We start from the raw sequence: 18,695 nt of genomic DNA on the forward strand, positions 1-18,695 counted from the left end.
TAAGTACTGTCACTATTTGGCAACAAAATAGTTAAATAATTTGAATTTATTGAAAACTTAGACTGACACACTTTTTCCCCCTTATTCCATAGAAGCAAGCCCTAGAATATAATTTCTAGTCCTTTCAACTTTACAGGCTAATGTATTTCTGAGATTTCACCGGTCTTGGTCCTACGAATTGCTCTGAGCAAACACTGCTTGTTCCATGCTGTTCACGACACTTTTAATGCTATGTGAGATTAACACTTCACAGCCTTTGCAAGGTTTGTTTTTGTACCTCTCTACTTTATTAAAGTGTGATATTGTTAAAGGAAAAGCCCTGACAATGACTTTTTACAGCTGTTGTGCTCTTCTATAGTCAGATCTTGTCAGAAACCTTCTCCTTTTTCATAATTTTTTTTTGTTCTGCCTTGACCTTTCTAGCTATGTCCTGGATTTTAGAAATTATGTTTAAGAAGACCAAGTTGCATATTTGAATTTATAGCCTTCATATAGCAACAGCTATGTCCAGTCTGGAAAGGTATAAAGAATATGGAATACATTAAAAATTTAACTTCCTTAAAAAATGAACTCAAGGAAGTAGTTCTTAATGTCAGATATTTTCTAGCAAGTTATATTTTATGCTTGTAACAGTGTACTGCATGAAGTCCAGCCCAGCAAAGTTAGTGGAGCATCCTAGTAATTTTTGTCCTTTCTTCAAACCCTCCACAATCTTTCATTGGTCATAAACTACTTTTGCAGCACCATGACAGAGCAACACACCTCAATCCACCTTTTGCCTTGGAATATAAAAAAATAAGCAAAAGCCAGAGTATCAATGTGCAGCAATTGATGTTGACTGAAGATTTCTCCAGGCTATGGTAATTGCTTGCTGTTTTCTTGGCTGCAGACCAGCTGCTGTTCCTTCCAGGTCTCCGTACTGAAGACAAGAACTGATGTACATTTTTTTTCATTGTTTTTCATGAAATTCAGGCCAGTAGAAGGATCCCAGCAGAAATTCCCCTTTATGAACTTTTTCCCCCTGGCTGGTGTACCAGCTCATGTCAGTAATATCCTTTTTTCTACAAAGCACTTTTCTTTGTATTCTTAATAGTTCAAAGACAATTTAAAAGCAAAATAAGCAAGTACATCATGGACATCTTCTCCAGACTATTTTGTGAATGTTCAGAAAGCCCAAAGTTTTGTGAGACTCTAATGACCAGGGATGAAATCTGCCTATGACCAGGTTAGAGCCTATGAGCAGAATTAGACAGTGCAGTGCTTATAAAATATTGCAGCTCTGTTATGTTTAGCCTCACACGCCAACATAAGCCATGCTTCATCTCTTGTAAGCCACTAACTTGCTTGTTCCTCCTCTGAAGTGGGACATTTTCCTCTCTGCTCCTAGACACAAAAACCAGCACTGGCTTGAGCTGGCTTGGCCTGCCATTGGATATTGGAATTTCAGTCTTCCCAGGAGCCCTTCAAGAAATGATCAGAAACCTGCCTGATATTTTACTGCCACCATAATATTTTGAGTTCTTGATACTTCCAATCTCTTCTAAATCTAATACAGTCCTAATTACTTCTAAATTGTTTATAATTAAGAAACGCCTGCTGTTTTATGGGGACACAGGTAAATGTGCATATTCAGGTTGCCATCATCAATGGGAGTGCAGAGAAAAGCATGCCTTAGTGCCTCTTTTGGTAATGACAATATTTTTAGTGCTTACAGGAACCAGCTCTCTATGCAGGTCACTAACCCCATCTCAGCCATGGTGACTGTGCCAGTGACAATTCCGGTATACAGAGCCCTACAATCCTGTCCTGTTCCTGGGGATTTTTCTGTGTGTATATCACTTTTGTAATATTTTTTAAATTATTTTTTCTTTATCTTCTCTTCTACCTCAATTTGCATAGCAAAGGTTTAATGTGAATAAACTATTCAGCTTACAATCTTCCACCCTGAAGTGTATTTTACCTTTTTTCTCTGATTTCTGATCAGGCCAATGCTGCCAGGATGTTCTCTAAGGAAAATCCACCATTTGCTCTTCGCATCGTTCCCCTGGGAAGTCCCTTTGGAACTTTGTGATCAACAAGGAGCAGTAATATTTATTTCCCTTTATAGAGCAATCCACAACTGCTGGAAGCACAGCCTAATGTATTTTGGTACACTCTGAGAAATACAGGCTCTAAGCATTTTTGTCTTGCTCCTTTTACGACCAGCCATGCTGGAGGTCTGTACTCTCTCTCCAGCTGTGAGGGAAGTGAACATGTTCTTTAATAGAGGTCAGCAATGAGTGAGCCATTCTCAGCCCTCTTCATTCATTCATTCAAGGTTAGTGCAAATTAGGAAGAAAAGACTGAAATTTTGATTTAAAAATATTTATTTCATAGTTTGTAAACAAGTGAAAATAACTGTTTGTAGGGAAATGTTAAGATTGTGTCTCACTGTTTTAACATCGATCTATTACATGTTTATAATCCTTTAGGAGCTTGTAAATATGATGGTGACATTTGAAGATTCATGGAAGAAAAGAACTCTATAAAAATCCTTTGTAAATTCATTAGAAGCGATGGGGAAAAGATCCTACATAAAAGTTTGTTTTAGATTAATTTCCAGATATTTATGTTTCTAATACACTGCATTTTGTGACTCTGGAAAGACCAGAAGAATATGTTATCTTAATTTCCTGAATATTGCAAGTTACACATAGATTATTCTTCTTCTCAAGTGCAATAATTTTTTGTTACTGACATAGGTTATAAATAATGAGGAAAATAAAGTTATATAAGCCCACATTTAAAACATTTTTACTGATAGTAGGTCCTTCATTTGAAAGATCTATTAGATCATATTTTATCTGTGTATATACTTGCTGCTAGACTAAAAGTTGAGGGATTTTTAACTTCATTATAGATAATGTATTGTAAGGTACTAGTCAAAAATATATGTAAGCTCTCTTTTCATATTTTCTATTGGCATTACTGATTCTCCACTGCAAATCAGTCTGACACATATAACTTCTAATAATTATGTTAGGTTGCAGGTGTGAAATGAGTATCACAACCTTTTAATAAAACTGGCCCAGCTTCACGATGTGTGTCTACGAGGTAAGGAGCAGGTCAAAAAGTGGCATACCACAGATGTCTGAAAGAGGTTGCTCTAGACAGAAAATCTGTATCTGCTAAATGCATAATCACTGCTGTAGAGTTAGCTATTGCTCTTTGTAGGTTTGTGAGACTCACTGATAATTCAATCTTGCAAAATCTTGGCTTTGACTTTTGTGAAAATTTAGCAGATAAATTTTGTCAGATTCCATCTTATTTTTGGCAATTCACTGTGGGTAAAAGAATCTCCTACAGCTCTGCATGCTTCTCACTAAACAATCTATACTTCCAATTGGTGAATGATGGATTTTGTAGCAGAAATTTGTACAGAAAATGGGAATGAGTGTTTTGCAACATCTAACATGCAGGCCCAACTTACACTGCATTGTGAAGAAGCATTGGGGAACTGGAGGTTGGAGGGAGAAACTGCTGTAGAATATTTGGAAGCATTAGTAAAAATTGCAAACGTACAATTTTGTCACCCCAAGAAATTTAATATATTGGTAAAAGTTAGAATGAGGAAATGGCAGATTAGTACCTGTATTTTAACCAAGAGGGCAAAGGTGGTATGTGGAAGGAACATAGAGTGTTCTTTCTAACGCAGAAGATTTTATTCAGTACTGTGTAAAGCCTTAAAAAGGCTTTTGTAGAAAATCAGAGCCAAGGGCATGAAAGCCAATGAAAATAATAAAATATAGTGCAGTTTTACCAGAGGTAGATTGTGTGAGACTAATTTAATACTTTTTTTTTTTTTATATAAGATAACTGGATTCTTTGACAGGGTTAATAAAGTGGACCTAATCTATCTTAACGCAAAGTGTTTCCTACAGTGTCCTATAGTAAATCAGCACATAAGATGGAGATGATGTCTACTAAGAGGGGAATGATGAGGGGGGAAGAAACTAAAAAGGAAACTGCAACAGCATATATTTAGGGGTGAATTATGTCCCTGGTGGCTTGGCATTTTCTTTAAAATATTCTGAATATTCTACATTGTAAGGTTATTTCAGATTAAATAGATTTCAAATACATGTCGGCGAAGTAGATAAATGATGCATCCTGACTGTCACATTACTGGCAGCAAAATAAAGGAATGTAGCATCTATAAAAGGGACAGGACTGGGAGTACAGGAGTTGGGGGGAGGGAATAAGAAACCTTGTTTGCATGATGGCCTTCTTCTCCAAATATTGTGGTCCTGTTCAGAGGATGTCTAATGACCACAGGCCTGTCCAGTGGGTATATGAGAAAAGGGCAACAAGGTTGTGTAAGGGGCTAGAGCACAACTCTTATGAGGATCAGCTGAGGGACCTGGGGGTGTTTGGCCTGCAGAAAATGAGGCTCAGGGGGGACCTTATCACTCCTTACAACTCCATGAAAGGAGAGTGTAGCCAGATGGGGATGAGCCTCTTCTGCTGGGCAGCCAGCGACAGGATGAGTAGGAGTGGCCTCAAGCTGCACTGGAGAAAGTTTAGATTGGATATTAACAAAATTTTTTTCACTAGAAAGCCTGTAAAGCATTGGTACAGACAGCCCAGCAAAGTGATGGTTGCCACCTGGAAATGTTCAAAAAATATGTACATATGGCACTTGAGGACCTGATGTAAAGGTAAACATGTTGGCTGTATGCGGTTGACAGTTGGACTTGATGAACCAGAGTGTCTTTTCCAACCTTAATGATTTTATGATTGGTTCATTCCTGTTCTTTTGCACACTCGCGTCAACTGTGGAGCACCTCATAATACATTAGTGTCCTTCTCCTAAACCCAGAAAGAGAAGTTAATTTAAAAGGGTTCCTTCCTATTTACTCTTGTATAAACTGCATTCATACAAAAAAAACCCCAAAACCCTAAGTTTAAACACACTCATATGTGAAAGCAGTATGTCTTCATATATGAAAAGCAGTATCTTACAGATGTTTCTCATACTTAGATTTACAGGAGTAGTGGCCGTGTCTGCATTCCTGGCCCCACTACTGGGGTGGAGCTGGCACTAGGTTGCATTTCCCTTGCTCAGGCAGCAAGGGACCAGCACTTTTACTAAGCTCTCTGATCTGCCTCTCTTGCAGAAATCCTCAACAAATGTTCAACTTAGAAAGCAAAAAGCTGGCTGCAAATTTCAGGGTGAAGATTGCAGGCATGTGGTAACTAAGTGCTACTATTTCTTAGGAAAATACAATTTGAGAAGTACAGGAAGACCTTGTAAACAAGGAATAGAAAAAGAATCAAATGTTCAGTATATAAAATGCAAACTCATGTACTTGATCACTAATAATTAGGTTTTTCAATAAAGTCCTGATCAATTGCAGTGATGATGAGCTATAAGCATACAGTTCATGGGATGACTGAGAGGTGTTGTGTTCATTCAGTTGTGAAAAAAAATAATGCAGGAGGTAACGTGTTATATACAGACACAGCTACATGCAGCTACTAGTCAGCAAATTTAATTATCTTTGTACTATTGTTTATGGTTCTGATTACTTATATGCAAAGGATCACTTATATGCAAAGAACAGAAACTCAAAGGTCTAAACTCTTAGGAGAGATATGAGTCTACTGGGCATGGGAAAATAAAAACATACTGTTATACCTAACCTACATAAGTAGAAACTAGAGGTATGAAGCACACACATTCTGTAGTTTTGAAAGGTCCAATGGTTTTCCAATGAAAAGACAGCTGAAGCATAAGGTAAACAGTTCTGCATTTGCCATAACTCTGTTTTTGAGATATATTTGAGAGGTTATTTTGATTCTCTGTTGCATCAGAAAAGGAAAAAAAAGGAATTCTGTCCTTATAATTTTCTCTTTTTCTTCCTCTCTCCTCCCTACCTAGCTGACATTTGCCAATAACAGATTATTTTTTTCCAGAGGGATAGGTTTTTGCGCTTTTGTATCACAAATTGATCTTGGTTAGAGACAGTGTATTGGTATTCTGAAGCATGCCAGGAACCTCTCAGGGTTTGAGCAAGATTTTAAGACAAGAAGGAATCTTTTCTCATTACAAGTGCCTTGGACTTTCTGGCTTTCTCCAGCTTTCTTTGAAACACAGTGCTTCTTACTGCCTTACATGGGAATTCTGTCTGGTGGTCTCGGTTATTCTGTGGACCTAGGAAAATACTGTTTTCTCATTTCCTTTACCATACACTATGGCCACTCTCGATGTTGATCTCTTATAGGTGCTTTGGGTTTTTTTGCTGAAGATGTAAATGGCATGTTTTTTTGCATATGGGGAACAAACAAGATGTATACATTCGGGCATTTCAGGAAGGTTTCTGCAGACCTATGGGCTCAAAGCCTATGTGATTCCAGCTGCCCAAAGCATTTCATAAGGCACATTCAGCACTATACTTCCATGACCTGCACCTGGTTGCACCCTAGAAAAGTGAAGTCAATGCAAAACTTGACAAAGTTGCGTGAAGAAAGTTTCCCACATGAAATATAGCCTGAATTTAAAACAGATTCTTGTTCTTTGTGATCCAAATAGAAATTCCTCACAACTCTTATTACTTGATAGTAGTATCCATGGTGATTTTTGTTTATTTGTTACCTCTGATGTTGAGATTTTTTTAATATGGGAAACAACTGCACAGCTTTCAAATCAGTCCCTATTCATGAATGCATCCCATTGATGAGTGTAGCTTGACATTTACAGGGTCTAGATGTCCATCTTTCTTCGTGATTCTCTCAGCATTGACATCAAATTATTCTTTTCTTTACTTTGACCTCGTTGGCAGATGTCTGTATCGGTGTCTTATGATCACACTGACTCTGCTATTTCCTGTCAGTGTCAGTTTCTTGGTTTCATAAAATGTTTCATTCATTGAAGCCTGCCTGATGTCAATATGCTAGGGAAATTTGTCAGAAGCATGTATAATGCATTCAAAGTCTGAGCTCAGAAAGGTTTAGGCCTGTGAAAAGGTATGACGCCCTACTGCCCAGAGACTGAAACTTCTGAGACTTTGGTTTATTAAAAGTGTCTTCTGCCCCTTTACATTATTAATACCCAGTTTTTCACATCCAGGGGCTGTGAAGTGCAAATGAAATGGAAGTGTCTTTGCAAATGGTTCTTTCCTGTGCCCACATTCCTGTCTTAGTGCCTGTTTGGAAACAGAAAGGGCTGTATCTGAAATCCAAGGCAGCTATTTCCTACATACCTGTTGCATGATAGAAGCACAGTAGCTACATAGATAGAAGATAGTAGCTACATAAATAGGCTGGCCACATCCAAAATGCAGTAGTCTAAACCACAGCAGCAGGACTCTTTGATATAATGCTTCATTTGGATGACATGAATGCAATTTCTGAAAAAAACTGAGAATCACAACATATGTAATGAAAGATGTAGTTCACATTTCATCATAAGTGCACATCTGTATTTAGAACCCTATGTTCCATCATGTTATGTTTTGGGTTCACTTTCATAGTAATAAGAAGTGAAATATATCACTATGACCACCTCCAAGCTAAGCCTAAAACTGATCCAATTTACTCTTGCTAGTAGAGTTTGAGCTCTCACCCTGGTGTTGAAAGAGCTAACATGGGATGTTTCATAACAGTGAAAAATAGCATTACCAAAAATGACAGATGAGGGTTTACATAAGGTCAGTTTCTGAAGGAAAAATTTTATTAGACTGGGGTTTATTTCTTTGACACAAATTATTGTTTTTCAAGACCCTAAGTTTGTCAAAGCACGAAAGACAGGAAATTTATAAATGCACAACATTTATTTACCCAACAATTATCTGGATTTTTTACACTGGAAAGAGTACTTGGAGATTTGTTTATTTCTGAAAATAGACTTCTTATGATTCTTATGATTTGCCCACAACTAACGCCGCACATGGTGTCAGAAATTATACTGGAATATTCTTATTCACCTTTCTGCACCTCTACTTAGAGAAGAGTTGACAAGGCTCATAAAAAATGGGACATGCCAAATTACCTTTATTTTTTTTTTTAAATGTGCAGTTCTCATTCAATCAGAAACTGAATGGGCTCTATTACTCAGTAGTATTCATTCCATCCCTTTTCATACCATCATTTACATGATGTGGTTTTGAAACATTTCTGATATCCGGTTAAGTAGAATTAGTTGTTCCTAATTAGTAACACCTCCCAGGAAGTTACACCCTCCTAAACACATTAAAGACAATTTTCGTTAAGGTTAAAGTGTTGTGCTAAAAATTTGCATGTTGATCCCAAGATAATCTCACAGATGCCACACTATGACCTCTAAAAGTTTTGATAGTAATGGGACATGACACAATCTAAACACCAGTATAATAATATATTTTGCCATTTTCACTGTCTTTTCAGGTGCTATCAAGGAATACACTTCAAAAGTTTTTTTCCGTTAGGATCATGACATTATTTGTTCTATAACTTAGTACATAGTTACATTTTAAAGTAGCTCTGTGCCACAAGTAGAAATAATTTACATATAATAAAATGGTTACTCCTTATTTTTCTTAATAATCCACTTCATAATTGGTAAAAAAAATAATTGGCATGGAGTTTAGAAGTATGATGTCAGGTGAAGAAAGCATTTTACTGATATCTCCCTTATTATATTGATTTCTTCTGAATGACAGAAAAAAATGAGAAATGATGCATGATTATTAGTTATGCAGCACAAAAGGAAGAGTTTAATTTGGACCAGTAGCAATGCCACTAGAAAACAAGAAAAGCATTAATGAACAATTACTTTTTCAAACATACCAGACTGGGAAAAAGTGTGGTTTTGACTCTGCTTGCAAATACAAAGAGTCACGGAAAGAAATGTAGCCTTCAGTATGACCTACTCTAATGTTTTTGATTTATAACAATATTGTTGTGGTCTTAAACTCATTCTGTTATGTATTAAACTGATTTATAGTATTTACAAAAGCCTGCTATGTTCACAGAAGCTAATAACAAAAAGCAACTATAAGCCCATTCCAATATGGGTTTCCTAGACCTATTAGTTTGCTGACTAGGTTTGGAAGATTTCCTAATTACTACTTAGTGCTTTGCATGACTAATGCTTAGTCATTAAAACCTCCTACTACATGTGTAGAGTGCATGATTGGACAAAGATACAAAGTGAATTTCTATATATATATATATTTTCAACTTACCTTTCTATATGACAGTTGATGTCTGCCTTTTTTTTTTTAAGCATTACAACAATTTTAGTTTCCTTTTTTTCTTTGTACTAAACCTGCACTTGTAATGATATCTATAATTGATCTTTTTAGGTTATTTTTTTTGAAATCTTGTAATATTATTCATTAGCATTATTTAGCTATATTTGCCGACTTGTAGAGATCCAGAGCAGCTTTTTTTAAATCACTTGTGTTAGCATACATATATATGCATGAGCCAAAGTCTCACTTGGCCAACTGGGAAATGCCAGAGAAGCAAGAAAAAAACAGAGCTAAAAGCAAAACTAAAACTAACAAAATTCATCTGCAACAAAATTAATTTCAGACTCAGACATAGACTAATTTTTGTCAATATGTGCTATCTTATTTCATGTTAAAATCTAGGGTGGATTTTTTTGTTCCTGTAATATTTTGGAACATCTTATAATAATGACTTAAATTTTAGCTTTTATATTTTTCAGATCCTGTGCTGCACTAGTGTATAACTCTGAACTCCATATAGTATGTTAGTAAGCTCTCTTCACTGTTGGGTCAGACAAAACAATCCTTCCAGGCCCGAGAACCAAGGTCACAGTCACTGTCTCAGGCCCTGAAAAGTATGAACAAAAGTGAATTGGGAGGGCGCAAACTGGGGGTATATGATTTCATTACCTGAAGCTGTAACTGGACAATTGACCTCTGATATGCAAATAGACCAAATTTTAATCTGTCTGGAAAATTCAAGACCACTGTCCATATCTTGGGTGTAGCCCCTCTTGGAGGCGTTTGCCCTGCCCAAGGTGTATCTGTTAGAGGCCTTTATTCTCTAACTTTGTCTAGCCTCTGTTCTAGGCAGCCACTCCAAGGCTACATTCTAGAAAAGGAATGTAGGATCTAGAGCCAACAATTAATTGAAAAAATAAAGTGAAAAACTCCTGTAACATTATAGCTATGTTTTCAATAGATTTCAACCTATAAGTTTATCAAGGGCTCAATATTGACTCAGCAGGAGAAGAAGTGCAATATAGGAGAAGGGTAAGGTTATTTGGCTGGGTTTATGTAAACTCAAATCTGAATTGTTATATATGGCTCTCCTTTCCCATTTAGAAAATAGTACTGCAATCAGGGATGAGTGTTAAAATATACTGGTGTTTTTACTGTATCAGTACTCATCAATCCCAGCATAAACTGGAGCACTACAAGTCTGAAAATTTCACTAAGAATCAAAGACACATCCTGGATATCCAAGCAGTTGCATTCTCATGAACAGCTGCCTTCTCTTACGCATCTCCATCTAAGTGGATCCCAATATATCACTGCTAACCCCGATGTAGCTGTCCTGCTTTCCCGCCTTTCTGGATACTACCCTTTCCATGGAAGTCAGGAAAGAGACATTTACCAATATCTGTATGACAGTACTCCAGCACATTAATGAGGCAAGTGTTTTACTGCTTTAAATTTTAGTATAATGAGTGAATACTGTTTTGCTGATCTACACAAGCTGTGCTTCTAGACGCAGATTTTGAGTAAATATTCCAGTAAGCATAAGAAAGAGATTACTATTTTTCCTAAGACGTATACACACACTTCCCTTTTTGATTCAGCAGGATTACCATGAGAGCTACAGAATACAGGATTTCACCTTTAAACATTTAACACATGTAAGTACATGTATGCACAGATATAATCAATTTTATCTGAACTCAGCTTTGCAATTTCCGCAGCTTTTTATGGACTGTAATGGCTACCATTCAAGAGAGGGAAAAGCAGTAAAAAAATCCTACTTCAGGAACTTCCTTCTAAGGTCTAATCCAGAGAGTGTCCTTCCTTGTAAAAAGTAAAGCTTAGGGCTTTAATTGATCTTTTTGTGAAGACATAGGAAAGTGGCTTTTGTGAGAGTTGTGGTGGTGGTTCTGAGAGGAAGAAATTTTGATCAAGTTTTGCTTGTTTTTTAACATATGTTGCTCTTGTACAAGAAAATATAAGGACCATTTAAGCATATTAACCATTAAGAAACTCTTCAGCTTTAGACAAAAAAAGAAGAGAAAGAAAAAGAAGAAAAAGAAAAAGAAAAAGAAAAAGAAAAAGAAAAAGAAAAAGAAAAAGAAAAAGAAAAAGAAAAAGAAAAAGAAAAAGAAAAAGAAAAAAAAAGAAAAAGAAAAAGAAAAAGAAAAAGAAAAAAAAAGAAAAAGAAAAAGAAAAAGAGAAAAAGAAAAAGAAAAAAAGAAAAGAAAAAGAAAAAGAAAAAAAAGAAAAAGGAAGAAAAAGAATTGCTTTTGGAAAAAAAATATGTATAATAGACATTTATGTGGATTATTTGTATCATTAAGGAAAACTTTTACGCATATTCAATGAGCAACCGTAAAGCAAGAATGAAGCTTGATGGTGAAAGAGTATTTGCTTAGTAGTAATACAGTTGTACATCAACAGAGAAATAGTTAGTGTACATGATGATATAGACAGAAGCATTTGAAGTCTATCTAAATGTCATGCAAAAATTTGAGAACATATTTTTTTATATTAGCTGAAAAAAACCTTTACTCTGTTTTCAGATTTGTAATGCACTTTGGTTCCTTTTTTCCTTCATAATAAGTTCAATTACTACCCAGGAAGAATTGATACACGTGCAGGGTGCTTCTCTATATTTTCCAGACAACATTCAGTATTCAAGACATGACATGAATGGACCACCTCTCTAGGATTATGAATGGTAATTTAATTTCCATTCTCAATCCACCATGACCCCAGAAGCAAAGGCTGCCAATTATTTTGGACTGTACAAAACTATGCATAATTGTTTTACAGATATTACCTTTTCAGTGTTTTCATTTTTATTTCACAAACCACAATTTTTACTGATTCAACTGCTTTTACATCCTTGTTTCTTAACTAGAGAGGAAAAAAAATTGATGGATGGACCACCTGGTGGATAAACTATTAGCTGTGTGGTGGCACTCAAAGTGTTGCAGTCAATGGTTCAATGTCCAGCTGCAGACCAGTGATGAGCAGTGCTCCTCAAGGGTTGGTGTTGTGACATCTTTCTTAGCAACAGGGACACTGGGACTCAGTGCACACTCAGCACATCTGCCAGTGACACAAACTGTGTGGCACAGTCAATGCTGTAGGGAAAGGATGCTTGAGAGGTTCACAGGCCATTGTAATCCTCCTGAAATCCAACAAGTACAAGGACCTGCATCTAGATTTGGGCAATCCCAAGTACCATTTCAGGCTGGGCTGAAGATAGATCAAGAGCAGCTCTGCCAAAAAGGATTTGTGGGTGTTAGTGGATAAGTAGTTTCAACATGACCCAGCAACACATGCTGGCAGCCCAGAAAAACACTTGTACCCTGGACTGCAGCAAAATAATTGTTGCTAGCAGGGCAAGATGGGAGTTCCCCCCCTCTATGTCATATGCAAGAGAACCTACCTGGAGTACTGCATCCAGCTCTGGTGCTCCCCACATAAGAAGGACATGGACCTGCTGGAACTAGTCCAGAGGAGGGCCATGAAGATAATGGCCAGGCTGGAACACCTCTGCTCTTGAAGACAGGCTGAGGGAGTTGGGGTTGCTGAGCAAAAAGAAGGCTCCGCGGATACCTTATAGTACTTTCCAGTACCTAAATAAGGCTTAAAAGGAAGGTGGAGTAGGACATTTATGAGGGCATGCAGTAACAGGACAAGGTGTGATGGCATCAAACTGAAAGAGGGTAGGTTTAGATTATATATAAGAAAGGAATTCTTCACTGTGAAGGTGACGAGGCGCTGGAGCAGGCTGCCCAGAGAAGTTGTGGATGCCCCATCCCTGGGAGTGTTCAAAGCCAGGTTGGATATAACCTTGAGCAACCTGGTTTAGTAGGTGCCCCTGCACATGGCAGGGAGTTTGAAACTGGGTAATCTTTAAGGTCTGTTCCAACCTAAACCTTTCTGTGATCCTATGATTCTCTGAAAACAGAAAAAAAAAAGTATACAAATGGAGCAAAATACCAATATTTGATTGAAACAAATAGTTCAGTTATATTGCAGAATACCTTTATTTTGAAGAAAGTAGAGGTAAACCATATTCTTGTAAATCTCAGTGACAGACAGGCATATGAAAGGGATAAAACATTTTGATTTTAAATAGTCTTAATCAGTTTTGTATTTCAGTTTTGTATACTTGGAGTAAGGCAATCTCCTTTCTCCGACATGTTTTACTTGCTATCTTGCTAGTGCAGCAGTAAACCTACAGTCCCTACTATTCTAAATAATTTGAGAGTGATATACTTATGTGGATGACAAACTTTTTTCAAAAGGTTTTGCAGTAGACTCAAACCAATGTTATGAATATCTAGCTGTTGCCTGGGGTTGTATGAATTGTAAATTTTTAAGGATGAAAAATATTTTAAAATTTCTTCTCTGTGTAGACAATGGTCCTTAGTGAAGGAATTCACCCTTTCTAGTTAAGCTGATTATACTCACTCCCCCAAAATATATTTATACACTTCATAAATGTATGGATTAATTTTGTACCTCTTAGTTTTTGAACTAAAGAACTATAAGAGTTTACCTTGAAAAATTTAATATGCTTGTACTTAACTGTCCTCAGGCAAACATCTGCCACCCTGTTAAATGACTCTATGTTAGCCACTGGAGTATGGAGAAAAGTGTCATCAAATAAATATTTCAAATATTGAAGTGGTATATCTTGCTCTTTCAACTGTGGAACAGTACTTTTTTCTAGGATACCAGATGAAAATGTTATAATCCAAGCCACATTTTACAGGAATTTCTTGCAATGGTTCCCTTTTCAGACAGCGAGCAGAGCCTGTCTATAAACAGAGGTTTTCAGAAGTGCAACTTTAGTAAAATCACAGAAGCAAGAGCAGTGGATCTTGTACCATAACAGCACAAACAAGCAAGATCAAAGCTACATCAAGTTAATTGAAATAACAAGACTTAATTGTAAAAGTCAGCTGTGAATCACCTTCTGATTTGTAGTTCTCCTTTTTTATCAGAGATTTTCAAAACAAATACTTGAATCTGTATCTTGGCTGCTCAAGGCCAAACCTTTTCACTAGGCTTAGATATAATTCTCTTTTTACAGAGGTACAAGACATTATCTTCTGACAGACATGACTGTACCTTAGTTTGCATGTTACTCTACACATACTAAACCAGTGTAAATAATATAATCATAGCTAAGACAACTTTATCTACTTAAATTCATGTGAGCAAGTAATTAATGAAGTGTTCTGTTTTACTAAAAAGGGTGTTTTTTTTTATTTTTAAGGAGTAGCATTGCTCAATGAATCTTTATTTTTTTTCTTTTAACAATTTCTCCTCCATTAAAGACTGTTAAGCTGCAGAAACTGGATGAGTAGTGTAACAGACTCAGTAACAGTAAATGAAGTTCTATAAGCTTACATCAGACTAATTAGTCTGAGGGATAAAATACAGGGAAAAACTTTTCAGGTTGCTTTGTGAAAGGCAGTTTGCTTAATTAAGCCAACATCTAATTGTTAAATATTTTTCAGGCATTAACAGAGCTCTGCTGACAGTAATTAAATTTTGATTTTAGTGGTATTTGCAGGGATTAAGTCACAATCTGCTGAGGCGCTGAGGTTAGTTAATATTCACTTTACTGCTACAGCTGTCCTCCATTACATTACAAAGGACAGGAAAAGAGACAGCAGAATAGGGTGAAGTAATGAGAAAGCTATTCATTCATTTGAACTGGCTCCACACTTTGTACAGCCTTGTACAAATGGATCTGATATGCATGACACAAAACTAGGCATTAAATTTGATTTAATTTGATACAATAAAGGACAGCCTAAGCTCTAGATGTATCTTTATTTTTATACATAAGCACTATGCACTGTATCAAAAAATATAATCATGTGATTATCATATGTTTCAATTCAATTGGTATTTCTTTAATTATTAAAGGCTCCTCCAGAAGTGTAAACCAATTCCTGCTAAACCTTATTTCTTCTAGGTACATGTGAATGAATCCTTCAAATTTTTGGATTGTAAATTTTTGCTGGAATATTTACTGGGAAGATCAGTATTTTGCTCTCTTTTTCATGCAGATTACTTGAGGGTGCCACACATCTGTGGCAGATAAACAGCCTTGTCATAGCTACAGTAGGGAGAAGTTGATCTTGGTGGTTTTTCTGCACCAACCTTAGTTGGTGTAGAAAATGGTGTTTCACTCACTATGATGTCCTTTTATAAAGGTAATGCAGTCCTGGGTTTGGATTCAAATTACTTCATGTTTCTAAAAAATGCTGAAGTCAGAAATTATGCAAACCCATACAAAATTGTTCCTTTCCATCTCATGGAGTGCCTCATATGCTCTTCATTGTATTTAATCCTTCCTCCTCAGAACCCTCAGTCACTATTGGTGCTCTCAACCTTGCCTTAAAATTGCCAATATGAGCCTATAGGAGTAAGATCTGATCACTCTTTCCCTAAGAATGTGTCAGATAGGCCCTAATTCTCTGACTGGGAATGGACTAATCTTCCTTCTTTCTTTGTGGATGTGGAGCGCTGTCCTGCAGAGATGTTGCACCAGTGGGATATGGAATAGATATAAGTATGACCTGATTCCCTTCTGGAAAGTTGAGGCTAAACCAGATACCGTATGGCCTCTATACTGGCTTTAAAGCCCATCAGAGAATTAGGGCTTCAGTCACTCCATGAGAGCAAAGGAACCCTCTGGATATCAAAATATTTGTCATCTTCCTTTTTTTTTTTTTCCCCTCCTTTTCTCCTGGCTGTTGTTCCAATAGTATTCTATTCCACTTCATTTCATTTTCCAACACTGTCTTAAAAGTTGCACCTTGCCTGCCTACTTCTTGACATTTATTCATCAATCTGTTTTAGACCAAGTACCTAGTTAAACCCTTAAAACTTAAATATGAGGAAGTATGTTCTGCTTTATCATAATGTCTACCATAATCTGTGTTATTTCAATTCAAGGTTTCCAAGGAAGGTGCTTTTTTTTTTATCTTAGAGAGAACATTATCCCAGAAAAATGTAAACTGAGTCACCCCCAAAAATTCCTATAAGCTCTTTCAGTAATCTTCTTCTAAATGTAGTTTCTGAATCATAACACACTGAAAAATGGGTTTCTTTGCTATTTCCTGTAGTCCTAATGAGACTTATTTTCTCCATCAGCTAAGCTGGTTTATGCCTGAATTCAGGAGGAAGTACTGTGTTTATATCATGTGAACACATTGCACTAGAACTAGATGTCATCAGCAATCCTTTTTGTGCGCATTATCACACATCTCAGGTTGTGTTTCAGCTAAGTAGCTGAGAAATTACTGGTGTGAACAAATTTATGGATGCAGATAATTTTTGCACAATGAAGACATGAGAAGGGATAGTGTAAGTCAAAAAACCAGTAATATTGCCATGATTTCAAAACAAATAGAAAGCTAAAAAGTGACTCATTCAAACAAATATTTCTGCTAATTCTAGTAAGAAGCACAGGAATATTTCCAAAAAATCTTGAGACAGGAATGGATTTACTTTTAGTTATATTATATTTCAAAGTTTTCTCGAGTACAAAGGTCTGTCTTTAAAGAGGATCTTTTCAATAGCTATCTAACAAGTCATGTTGAAGAAAAATGAATATTAGAGAATATAATTCATACAAGAACTATACAACATAGGTAAATGAACAATAAAAATGATAAATTGGGCAATAGAAAAGATTACAGAAATAATGCTTTCACATATTGGGCATTCATTAAATTGACTTTCCAGGATAATTACTTTAACATTTCTACCTCTGATTCAGCACAGGGTTTTGGATCATTAAAACAGATAGTAAATATTATGGGGTTTCAGAATCTACTCTTGCAGATCTCTTCCTGGAAAATGAAGAATGGTGAGAAAGTCTTTGCTGAAGGTTGAGTCTCTTCTGTAAGTCCAAATTTTCTGAACTGAAAATTGAATTCACCAATAGCATTTTTCTTTTTCAAACTCTGCTCTTTCTATGAAGACTAATTAATCCACTCTTTTGTGTAGAGTGAAATAATTTTAAATAATATACTAAAATTAGTAAAGAACTAACATAGCATGATTCATACTTATACTGTCATTTGTGTGTATCATGATGAGTCTAAAAGGAAGGATGCATTAAAACATCTAAAGACACCGAGGATTTTTAGCAATTCTGCTGTAGAATTCTGCTGGGTAGAAATATTAAACATATTGGTTAATTATTTTTGCTAAGAATTTTCTCTGAGGAATGTTGAAGTTCCTAGCAGTTCCCTTATTGTTATGGTTCCATCTCCTTTAATGCTTCTGCCATCTTTCATTGACCAGTACAGCTTACACTGAGAGTCATATACTTTAGGGACTTCAGAGATTTACAGATGAAAACTGACTTTGTGGAAGCATTCATTCAATTTTTAATATCTGGCAGTCTGAAACAAGAGAATTCATGCAGTCTTAAAATTGTATTTTTTATTTATTTCTCACTTAGGTTTATATATAAATATATATAAAAACTATAGTCCTCTTGAGCTAAGGTAACTTTTCCTTTGACCAAATCCAAGGACTAGTACATCCCACACCAAGGCATACTTTATGAGGGGGTTTCAGTTGGATTTACATGTCTAGCGAGTGAGATATTCAGGAAAAATTTCACTAAGGACCTGAAATTTAGAATTATTCTCTATCAACCAGTACAGCAATGCACATTGCATTTTCTTTAATAAGTTTTTTTTAAACTTCTTAAACTAAGGATACTGACACTGGTCTGGCAGTCTAATTTTTCCTCTCAAAAATCTCTATTTTAACACAGTACTTCTTACTATGTGGAGGTGACAAATATAGACCAAGACACCAGAGCCCAAAAACGCCAAGTCAGATTGCAACGGCTCTGCTCTGGAGAACAGAATGTCTGACTGTTCAAACTGCTAATCTGATCTTTAAATTTTAACAGGGATACACTGGCAGAAAAATTGCTACTTCTTACTAAGGCTCTGACCCATGAATGTGTTAAATCCATACTTGTTTTGAAATAAGAGACCTGATGAAGTCCAAAGAATAGTTGAAGGCCTAAAGCTGAGGAGATACTTAGCTTTTTCCAGTTCAAGACTTCAAGAACTGTTTATACCACCAAAGACCATATTTGTATGGAGGAAGTGGATAATAGAACTAAAGCTTTTCAGTGCCATGAAATGTATAATTCCCTTCTCACAACTGTGTTACACTCTTGCATAATTCTTCACCCAGCCCCTTAGATTAGTAGATTAGTATAATCTAAGTATATTCCTACTCAGGTCCCTGATCATAAATAAGAAGTTGAGGATATTAATATATCCTCATTATAGGATAGTAGGGTCAAGTAACCCCTTTTTCATCACTTTAATTAGCAAATTAGTCTCTTATTTATTTACTTTTAGAATTGCTTTCTTTTTTCTCATTCTAATTTCATTAAATTAAATAAATATCCTATCAAGACATAAAATTTCCAGTATAGCACAA

The sequence above is a fragment of the Vidua macroura genome, chromosome Z (assembly GCF_024509145.1).
Source record: "Vidua macroura isolate BioBank_ID:100142 chromosome Z, ASM2450914v1, whole genome shotgun sequence".
NCBI classification, from domain to species: Eukaryota; Metazoa; Chordata; class Aves; order Passeriformes; family Viduidae; genus Vidua; species Vidua macroura.